The sequence below is a fragment of the Meles meles genome, chromosome 6, assembly GCF_922984935.1.
Source record: "Meles meles chromosome 6, mMelMel3.1 paternal haplotype, whole genome shotgun sequence".
Taxonomy (NCBI): Eukaryota; Metazoa; Chordata; class Mammalia; order Carnivora; family Mustelidae; genus Meles; species Meles meles.
The window spans coordinates 89,764,893-89,773,190 of record NC_060071.1 but is presented as its reverse complement, the minus strand read 5'-3'; positions in this window follow the sequence as shown (position 1 = coordinate 89,773,190).

Sequence of the window (8,298 nt, the reverse complement as noted above, 5' to 3'; positions counted from 1 at the left end):
ATAAGACCCAGGCTCTGTTCTCAGTCCACAGGGGAGAAGGGCAGGTGTTTATAGAGCAATAGCTTGGGGCGAGTGCTGGAACCGAATACCATGCACTGTACTGTGGGAGCCCCAAGGAAAGAAAGACACTCTTATGGAGAGCATCATCAGGGAAGGCTTCAAGGAGGAGGTGAGTTTTAGGATACACAGGGGTTTTAGCAGTCAGAGGAGAAAATGGGAATGATGTATCAAGACGCATAGATACGGGACATGCCTGGCATGTTTCAACAAAACACAAGTCATTCTTCCGGGTGCAGCTCTTAGGACACATGGGGAGTGACAGGTGGAGACAAGGCCGAGGTCCCAGGACCTAAAGGATCTCTCACGTCACAAGGAGTTGGCCCTGACAGTGGATCAGGGGCTGTCCAACTGTAATGTGCCCAAGAATCACCCGCAGAGCTTTTTAAAATTCCACACATCCAGAGACTTGGATCTTGATGAGTTAGGCCTCAGAATTAGCATTTTAAAATCAGCATTCCAGATGATTCTAATTCAGATTGCACTTTGGAAAATGCTACTGCAGGTAAGGGGGTTGAGGTAAGCAGTGACGTGATCATACCGGCACTAAAGGAAGACACTCCGAGAACAGAAGGCAGGTGGGTGGGGAAAGTTCTCCCGGACCTGCTTCAGTTATCTAGGTGAAAAGTGACAAGGATAGGGCAATGTCAATTCAAATGAATGGGAGAGGACTGCCACAGAACTTAGTCAGATTGGCAGGTCTTACTGACTAACTTGGTCCTCGCTTATGTCCTCACTGCAATCCCCTGTATCACATTGGAGTACTGGTTTCTCTTGTTTATTTTCCCCAAACGTTTTAGAACACAAAATCTTCTTAGTGAGACCTTTCAAAGCAAAGTTGATACAGGATTCAGTTTCTGAGAAGGCCTTGCCCATTATAGAGCCATTTTTATGGTATCTAAAGTAAATCTTCCCCTGACATCTTTTCTAAGTTCCCCTGGCATTCCAGATCACAGTTGCATGAAATGGATAGAACCAGACTGGGGGTGTCCCCACTTCCCAGAGCTTCTTGACTGCCTCGATTCCTTACTGAGTGAAAAAAAGACCTGGCTGGCTTGCATTTTTAATAGGAGAGAGAAAAAAGACACTTGCTTATCCTATAAATATAACTACTTTTAATGTTTGTTTGTTTGTTTTGGAAACTCTGTATAACCCAATCATAGAAAAAGACAAGGTTATTAAGTACTGGCATGCAATATAAAAGCGAAGTGGACCGTTATCAAGACAATAAAGACCTGAGTTTCAAACAAACAAACAAACAAACAAAACAAATGTGGGTTTCAACTACAGATGGGTTAGTGATGCCCACATAGGTCTTACCTACTTTGTTTACCTGATAGTCTACTTTTTATTCATTATTTCCTTGAGAGGACTGTCTTTAAACTCAATTTCTAAGATAGTTCATTTTCTCCAAGCAATGGGCTCTAAGAATTAGGAGAGGAACTGGAGATTTGAAGCTTAGTTATTTGGGGAGTTAAACTACATGTGTCTGCCATATGTGATGCATTATTTAATGCCCTGATTAAACACATTCAGGTCCACTACCTCTGGTGACCCTTTTCTGGCCTAGGGACCCAGTATACTTGCAACTTGGCTCTTTTTCTGTATCTCTGGCTGAGGCTGTTCCTATCTGCATCTCTTGGAGTTTCTTTGCCCTCAAACAGGAACATAGTGGATTTCTCTACCTTTCCCAAGCATGTGTTCTTGCTAGTGTTCAGGTTGGAGTGCAGGATCTGAGAAAGACAGAAAGGTAATTAATGTTCCAAAGTAATGCTCAGTATATTTCTACCCTCAGATGACTGGCACTCTGCCAGCTACCTTCTAGTTAATAATTAATTAATTAATATATCAGTGGCAATTGATGAAATTCAATATTCATTCTTATTAAAAACTCTAATAAACTAATAAACTTTAAGAAGCTAGAAACAGAAGATGGGGTCCCTGGCTGGCTCAGTCTGTAGAGTATGTGACTCTTGATGTCAGGGTCATGAGTTCAAGCCCCACACTGGGTGTAGAGCTCACAAGAAGAAGAAGGGAAGAAGTTTATAAAACACTCAGAAAAGTATGGAGATGCTTATAGAACATGGTGTTCCCAAGGGCCACCTGGGTGGCGCAGTGGGTTAAAGCCTCTGTCTTTGGCTCAGGTCATGATCCCAGGGTCTTGGGATCGAGTCCTGCATCGGGCTCTCTGCTCAGTGGGGAGCCTGCTTCCTCCTCTCTCTGCCTGCCTCTCTGCCTACTTGTGATCTCTATCTGTCAAATAAATAAATAAAATCTTAAAAAAAAAAAAAAGAACATGGTGTTCCCAAGGACAGCATAGATGTCAGCTGACAAGGGCATTACTTAATTTATATACTCAAAAGAAATGAAGAATGAATGACAGCAGCCGTCACCATAAAACAAAACAAAACCACAATCCTCTGCCTAGTTCCTGGACCTGAGCCAGTTCCCAGACCCTAAATCCATCCACTGAATGAGAGATGATAACCCTGCATCATCACGGCTAGTAGGTTCAATGATTCCCCTAGTCCTTCCCCAGTGAGACCTATGACCATTTAGTAGGGTAACTGTAGAGTGGATGATGAGGAATACAGCGATATTTCAGTGACAGCTGGATACAAGATTTGAGTTGACACCGATACCTGGAGACCTGAAGTGTTTGAATAACCCTCTTATTAGTGGAGAATGTATTAAGCCCAGAAAAAGAACAGAATCCTGGACCAACAGCGAGATCTAGCCAGCAGTCATTTTGCCGGTCACTGAATGTTTATTTGTAATGAACATATTTGGGATTCGGAAGAAACTTGACTTTAGTTCATTCTTTAGTGGAGTAAGATCCATCATAGTTGGAAAGGCCAAGCGGAAGCCTCTAACCTGCTTCCCTATCTGCCAAGCTATTAATCAATTGCATTATCACATCCTGGGGGAAGGGGAATGGCAGAGATTAGTGTCACCCTTAAAGACATAAAGGATGCAGGGGCAGTGATCCCCATCATATCCCCGAGTCTGGCTCAAGATAGATAGATAGATAGATGGATGGATGGATGGATGGATGAATTCTAGAAGATGACAGTGGACTATGGCAAACTCAACCAAACAGCAGTCTCAAGTGCAGCTACTATGTCAGATATGGTGTCTTTGCTGGGAGAGACTAACACAGCTTTGGGTACTTGCTATGAAGCCAGTGATTTGGCTACAGGGATTGACATGGTGTGCATTCTTGTGGGACAAATAATGGTGTACATTTCCACTCTAGGCCCAGAGTTATGTTAACTCTCCCACCCTCTCTGATAATCTGAAAGTACCTGGAAAAACCAGGATATTCCACAGAACATCGTAATGTTTCACTATGTTAGTGACATCCTATTAACAAGACCATTTGAGTAAAAAGTAGCAAATAAAAAAAAAAGTAGCAAAAAATTGTAGAATTAGTTAAGACAAATGCAACCCAGAGGGTGAGAAATATACTCTGAAAATTCAGGGGCCCATCCAATTAGTGATGTTTTTAGGGACCCAATAGTCTGGAGTATGCCATTATATCTCTTCCATTATATCCTTAAAGGACAAGCATAGCATCTTGTACCTTCTATTACTGAAAAAGAAGCAAAACATTTGATAGGCTTCTTTGGGTTCTGGAGTCAGGATATTGCATACGTGGGAATACGGCAACAGTCATGTACTGGATGACATAGAAGGCTGCCAGTTTTGAGTGAGGCCCAGAGGAGTAAAGGCTCTGAAGCAGGTCTGGGTTGAGATGCAAGCAAGTTTTCCATTTGCGCCAAGCAACACAGCAGACCCTATGGTATTTTAGTTGGGAAAGACAGCATGTGGAGTTCATGGCAACCACCAATAAAGATTTGTAATGTGGATCTCTAGGATTATAGAGCAAGGACATGCCAGCTATTGCACAGAACTCCATACCATTTAAAAACAGCTCCTGGGGACTCCTGGGTGGCTCAGCTGGTTAAGCGGCTGCCTTGGGCTCAGGTCATGATCCCAGTGTCCTGGGATCGAGTCCCACATCCGGCTCCTTGCTCGGCAGGGAGCCTGCTTCTCCCTCTGCCTCTGCCTGCCACTCTGTCTGCCTGTGCTCGCTCTCTCTGACAAATAAATAAATAAATAAATAAAATATTTTAAAAATGAATAAATAAAACCAGCTCCTGTTGTGCAACTAGGTCCTGGTGGAGATGAAAACCATGGGATATACACTGGCCCCGTGGCAAGAGTTAAACTGTGTTTTGTCAGAAGCACCAAATCACAAGGACCCAGAAGAGCTCTATCATAGATGGAAGTGGTGTATCTGAGACTGGGTATGAGCAGGGCTGGGGTGCATAAGTAAGCTCGTAACAGCAGTTAACCCAGAACCCAGGTCATTCACCAATGTTGCACCAGAACTTCTCCCTCAGCTCACGGAAGGGCTCCCTTATGACCAAGTCATAGAAGAGGAACAAAAGGACAAGCTTGGTTCATGGATGTATCATCTAGTATATCGGTACAAGCCAAAAAATGATGGTTACTAGAGAGTCCTACTCACATATCATCCTAGAAGAGAATGCTCAGGGGAAATCCTCCCAATATACAGAACTTTGGGCCTCTACTGTGTGTGGAAAGAGAAGTGGCTTAATATAAGAATATTAATAGAGTCATGGGAAGTAGCAAATGGCTTGCCTGGTTGGTTAAGAGCCTAGAAAGAAAGATTTTTAAGATTTTTAAAGATTTGGGATAAAGAGATCTGGGAAAAAACACTTGGATGAACTATGGGAGGCCATGTGTCTTAGCTTGGGCTGCCATGACAAAATACCATAGATTAGGTGGCTTACACAACAGAAACTCATATTCTCATAGTTCTGGAGGCTGGAAGACCAAGTTCAGGATGCTAGCATTGATCCAGAGTGGTTTCTGGTGAGAACTCTCCTTTCGGCTTGCAGATAGCAACCTTCTCAACAATGAAATCAGTTAATCTCTGTTATCCCAGTGCTGGTACAATGGGCTTGTGGGTAGTAAAGCTTTGGTGGCACAACTGGAGACATTACAGGCTTAAGAGCATGGCCGCCCCCTCACATTTCAGGTCAGTTACTTCTGTTGCTGAATGTCCATCCACAACTGATTTCATTGTTGAGTCTTTCTCTCTGAGTGCCCTCCATTACTAATGCCCTTTCCTTCCTGTGAGGCCTTGGGAAGTACTTCTGTCGGAGGGCTCAAAGTGATCTACCAACACGGGGTCTCACATAACACTGCCAGCTTCTTTTGAGGCCAGCTTAGCCTCGATGCCCTGCAACTATGGGGCAGGTCCCCAGGACAGGGTATATAGCAGAAATCAATTATCATCACGTAGTTATATGTCCTTAATGGATAGAAAATATTGAACTGGGAATGAAGAAATAAAACTAGTGGTGGTTCTGCTTTTGACAGATCTATCCCTCCAAAATTCATTCTGATCATGGTCAAGAGTGATTAAAATTTCCTCACAGACATGGTATTGTGCTGAGGGAGGTACTATGTGAGTCAGGCAAGTTCAAATGTCATTACAAGGAAAATCCAAGGGTAAAAATGCAGTCAATGAAAATCACTCTTTCCTATTTGCTCACCTCAGACCTGCCCCTAGGCTGGAGTCTAGACTAGCACAGATAGCATATCACGCCAGCGGCTGGCCCCACTGGTGCACTCACCAAGTCAGCAAATCAGCGACAGGTGATCTCCACAGGCCTCTAACAGGCTATCGGGTCACATACAGTACTTTGCTCAGAAAAACTCACTTATGTATCTCGTCGCTGATCAAATTCAAGTACTTCATATTTACATTTTAAAAGCCTAAAATGGGTGAGTTTATCAGAGCCCAGCTTCATGACACTGATGCATGTGCTTGTACCGAGTGGCTATGAGCTCAGTGCTCTTTGATTTAGGTGCAGGAAGCTTTTATTTTTGAATCTCTGCCTACTCATGGCAATACATCAAACAATCAGTTTTAATATCTTTAGGGTTAAGTGCACTCATGTAATTTAGAATTAAATGATTTTTATTAAGCACTTTTATAGACCATCTACATGCTATACAACTACACTGATTAAGGATCATGGTGACTGGTAAAACAGCAGCCCCTATGAATTAGGGAAGCATTAGTGAAATGCATTTTCTGAATGCATTCAGTACTAAGTAACTCAAATGTCAAATGAGAGTCCGAATGAAAATTTCCCTCCACAAAGCAAATACACAGCTGAACCCAGTGGGCTATATTAGATTCTAATAGTGACATATCACTGGTGTGTGGTCTTTCTGCTTTTCTGTCCTATATTCTCCCCCTACTCCACTCTCACTTCAGCCCCACCCCCCTCAACTTCTAAATTTAGTTGATTACTTCTCTTTGAGGCTGCCAGGAATGGGGTTGGAAGTGGGGTAGTAGTCAACCTACCCAGGTCCCCTTCCCCTTGTAAAAAATTTGCAGGAGAGCTGCTCACCGGCAGAGGGCAGCATAAATCTTTTGCCGTGCACATGCTCAGAGAGGCTCTGGACTTGACCCCCCTCTAGAGGGAAACCAGGCCCTGGGGTTGTCTGGTAGGTGCCACTGGGTCGCCAGGTGATTCTTTGTGCTGTTGTGTTGAACCCAATCACATTTCGAGTTCATGGCTACTTGATCAAAACTAATGAAAGCTTCTCTTGCCTACTGTTTCAACTGGGCATGGTTGCAGAGGCCATGGGGAAACACTTGCGTTTACCCTACAATTCTCTGAAGAATCGCAGAACTTCATTTTTGACTCAGAGTTCTTTGTTTTCTCTCTGTTTTTGTTTCTGGGCTGTGTGTGTGTGGATGGGGAGAGCTTCATCCTGAAAAAGGTAAACCACACAAATTCTTGAAAGAGAAATTCAACTAGTGGCTATAACTGGCAAAACTTTTTCCTTAGCTCCATCAGAAGGATATCTGAGTCCAAGCGATCTTATTAGGTATTATTATAACTTATTCTTCCAACTAGCTCCAGTGGTTGCTCCTGTAAAGCTGTCAGGTTTCAGCTGTAAGAGGAAAATGTTTCTCAGCACAGTGATAGTTGGGGTTGATGGTAGCAGTGGTCCCTAAAGGTCAAGACCAAACCAGGCTAATAGGAGAAATATTCTTTCCTTTGTGGATAATTAAGGAATTATAGTCTCATAAAGTAAATGATTATTGTTACACTTTGCATTTACTTTACCAGTGACATATTTTTTCACCAGTGGGGAGGACTATATTCTCATTACATTCTCTTCAGGGGATGAAAATATTCCTCTGGATGCTATAGACTGAGTTCAGAACTTCAGCTCATATCTAGACCAAACCTGAGGCTTTGCTTCAGTTTGGAAGTGCTAGAAGGAGCCAGAAGCAGCTTCCTCCTGAGGGGTGAGGGATAGTTGCTCCCAGAGAGAACAGTGGGGATCACCTAACTGGGAGTCTTGAAGAAAGGTTTGAGATGGGGACTGGGGTACGAAGATGAGGCCAGGGAGAGGGAACTAGATTGGGAGGACACCTATGGCGGAAGTGAACAGTTTAGTGGGCTGGAGAGGCACTATCCTTTGGCATCCCTAATTCTGGAAGGCTGTGGCCTTTGGTCAGGACAAGGGAACATCTAACTTAAACTTTTATTTCTCCCTACAATACTATTTAGAGAACTGCCTGACTCTTCAGTAAAGAACTTTGTTTTTCTGGATTATAGCCAGAATGGCTTGGTTTCACAAAGGTTGACAGGATTGGGGCAACGGAGAAACTACACCCTTGAAAGCTTTCGGGGCTAAAGAGCAGGAGGAACACTGTTTCTTTTCTGTGGGTTGCCTTTCATTATTAGAAACATGGAGACCAATGACACAAGATGGTCACAAGCATGAGAAGTGGCAAGACTAATCTTTCTCAATTCTCTGCTTCTCCCTGCCTACAATTTCTTTGGGGTTACTCACAGTTAAAATCATATTTTGTTTCTGACTTCCAACTCAACCACTTCTTCCCTGAGGGTTTGTCTCTTGTGTGGGTGCCCCTTCTCTGAACTTCCACAGCCCGTAATCCCACTTGCCATAGCATTTATCAACAGAATGGAAATTTCCTTTCTAAACAGCAAGCTGAATGAGGACAGGGATACTGTCAGTTTTTGCATGGTTCTAGCCCTAATGCATATCACTGTGCCTGTAGAAAATAGGTAACCAAGAATTACATGTTAGATAAATTCGTGAATAGATTTACTCACCTTATCACATTTAATCCTTACAACTTCATTATTATTTTTT